Here is a 3,285-nt window from a genome sequence, read left to right as displayed (position 1 = left end):
GGCGTCTCTAAAGAAAGCGCTGTCCGAGGCCGAACACAAGGCGGCCCTGGAACGCAAGGAGCGCGAGAAGCAAGATGCTAGAGTGGGCGAGGTACAGCAAGAGCTCCAGGAGCTCAGTGAGAAGTTCGAGTCCGTGGAGCATGAGCTTAAGATGAAAGAGGCCGAGCTTGCAAAGGCCCATGCTAGTATAAAAGACGCCAAGGCGGAAGCCGAGAAGGCATAGCAGGAAATCCAGGAGGCCAAGAAGATAGCGGCGGGTAAGAAATTCTTTATACAAAGCAAGCATGTGGAGGAGGCATTTCTTTTACTTACCCGAATTCGGAGCTTTGCAGGGGCATTCGCCGATCTGCCATGCAGTGTATTAGATGCCGCGGAGTTCTACCATGCCGAGGAGGGGAGCACGACGGAGAAGCTGTTCTGGTCCCAGTATGCTGGGGCCGAACATCCAACGCCTCTGAGTGACCAACTGAAGCAGTTGGTTGAACTCCACAGGGCAGCCGAAGTGGCTATGAAGGATTTCATAGTCCGGATGTGGCCCGGTGAGCCCCTGCCCACCAGCTACTTCTGCCTGATCAAACGGATGGTGAATGCCTGTCCGCGGCTTGAAGTGATCAAATGATCTGCTTGCATTGAGGGTGCCCGCCAGGCCTTTGCCCGTGCGAAGGTGCATTGGGGCAAGCTGGATGCAGAGAAGCTGGTGAAGGACTGGCCGCCGGAGGGCAAGGCGCATCGCTATCTCAAGAAATATTATGAAGGCGTTATGAAGGGCGCTCGTCTCGTGGCCGATGAGTGTACCAAGGACACAATTTTAGAATGAATTCACTTCTGTCATGTTTGTAATATAAGGACGAAGTTACTTGCGCTTTGTAGAGCTTTTTGATTTAAAATATTACCTTCTGTGCAGCTGTTTATAAAATTTTGAAAGTGGGCCAGTCGTTGGCTTCCGCCCCCATGCAACTAGTACTGGGGTGTTCGTGGAAAACCCGGACACTCTTTATCCAAATGTTTGGTCCCTTAAGGAGGTGTCCGGCGCAGCGAACAAGGCAATCGGACTATGCGACTTTATAAGTTTCACTTGGCCATAGAAGTCTACAATTTTAAATTTCGGTGAAGCCCCTAGATCCAGAAGGCCGAATTGGGGTGCTATATACGCCTAGATCGGACGAAGCCGATTTATCGCCTAAATAGGAAAAATCTTTAAGGATTTTAAGACCTCTCGAACAGTGACCAGCTCTCGCCACATCATGTCGGTCAGTTTTCGGCTTTCTCTACTGAGGTGCTCGTCTGGAAGAACCGAGACACAATGGCAGTAGTTCTCCCTGTGCTACCTTAGCCGATATAACGGAACGTAAGGTACCAAAACAAGGGAGCCGGGCTAACCCAACTGTAGACCTAAGACACAATTCTGAGCTGATGCATATAATGCTATAAGTTCGGGGTGCCGCACTGTTGAAAGTGTTCGGACTTTGCTTGCCGCATTGCGGGGTTCCATAAGAAGCCCCTGGCAAAATAAACGTACCAAAGTGTACGGATGCAATAGTAAATAAACATTTATAGAAAAAATGTGCGAATAGGAATAATAAGCTGACGCTATATCTGATTTCCCATTGATGAATAATACATTTAAGCGTATGTTTACAATGGGTGCATTTAAGCGGAAGTAAATAGGACTATTTAATATGTCCTATCCAAGGGCAGGCTGCATGTAGGTATATAAAACAGGTATAATGATCATGAACAGATTCCACCTGGGTATTTCCTTTGATGCGCAAAGCCTGTTACCTCCTTGGTTTTCTCTCCTATGTAAGTCCGACGATCCGGCTCTTCTGAAGAGGGTGCACTAAAGCAATGTCCTGAAAGGTAAAAGGAAAGGTTATGAAGGTATGTTGCGGCGATACCGCACTGTTGACTGAGCCACTGCTGCGCCTTCGCCTGTGCCCATGGTATTTTGAGGGCGTAATTGTGTACGCGTGGAAAGAATGCTGCTTTGATGGGATTTGAGCGGAGGCCGGATTGCTAGTCGTGCTCTTGGCGTGCCAAGTGATCCTGTTACAGGGTGCTCCGGACTCGCTTGGCGGTGCTTGAGGTTGTCGCCGTCGGATTGGTGGTTTGCCGGAGGAGGCCGCATTGTACTTCTGCCGTGAGGGCTGCAGTATGCTCTTCTGAATGGAGAGAGCGGTCCATGTTTCCGTTGACTGTTATGACCCTGTGTGCGCCTGGCATCTTGAGCTTAAGGTATGCATAGTGTGGTACCGCGTTGAATATAGCGAATGCGGTTCGTCCGAGCAGTGCATGGTAACCACTACGGAAAGGGATGATATCGAAGATTAACTCTTCGCTTCGCAAGTTATCCGGAGATCCGAAGACCACTTCCAATGTTATAGAGCCCGTACAACGGGCCTATACTCCAGGAATTACATCTTTGAAGGTGGTTTTGGTGGGCTTGATCCTTGAAGGGTCGATGCCCATTTTGCGCACTGTGTCCTGATAAAGCAGGTTCAGGCTGCTACCTCCGTCCATAAGGACTCGTGTGAGACGAAATCCGTCTATGATTGGGTCTAGAACCAATGCGGCCGAACCGTCGTGGCGGATGCTAGTAGGGTGATCCCTACGATCGAAGGTGATCGGACAGGCTGACTATGGGTTGAATTTTGGGGCGACTAGCTCCACCGTGTAGACGTCCCGTAGTGCTCGCTTCTGTTCCTGCCTGGGAATGTGACTAGCGTAGATCATGTTGACCGGTTTCACCTAGGGGGAAATTTCTTATGTCCCACCGTGTTCGGACGCCGGGGCTCTTCATCATCGTCGCTGTGCAGCCCCTTGTCCTTGTTTTCAGCGTTTATTTTGCTGGCCTGTTTGAACACCCAGCAGTCTCTATTAGTGTGGTTGGCTGGCTTGTCTCGGGTGCCATGAATTTGGCACGAGCGCTCCAATATGCGGTCCAGACTGGACGACCCCTGATTGATTCATTTGAACGGTTTCTTCCGCTGACCGGATTTGGATCTGCTGAATCCAGCATCGACTGCCGTGTCTTCAATGTTGTTGCCGTTGCTCCGTCGCTTGTGTCTGTTGCGCCGTAGCTTGCCATTATTTTCACGGATGTCTGAAGTGCCAGAATGTGGCGTAGTGCTGCTGCGAGCCAACCAGCTGTCCTGGTCCGTGCAAAAGCGGGTCATTAGTGTCGTGAGAGCTGCCATGGACTTGGGTTTCTCCTGGCTGAGGTTTCGGGCGAGCCACTCGTCGCAGATATTATGCTTGAAGGCCGCCAGGGCTTCGCCGTCCGGA

Source organism: Triticum dicoccoides, chromosome 4B (genome assembly GCF_002162155.2).
Source record: "Triticum dicoccoides isolate Atlit2015 ecotype Zavitan chromosome 4B, WEW_v2.0, whole genome shotgun sequence".
Classification (NCBI taxonomy): Eukaryota; Viridiplantae; Streptophyta; class Magnoliopsida; order Poales; family Poaceae; genus Triticum; species Triticum dicoccoides.
The sequence above is the reverse complement of the archived record's forward strand: the minus strand, read 5'-3'. Positions refer to the sequence as shown.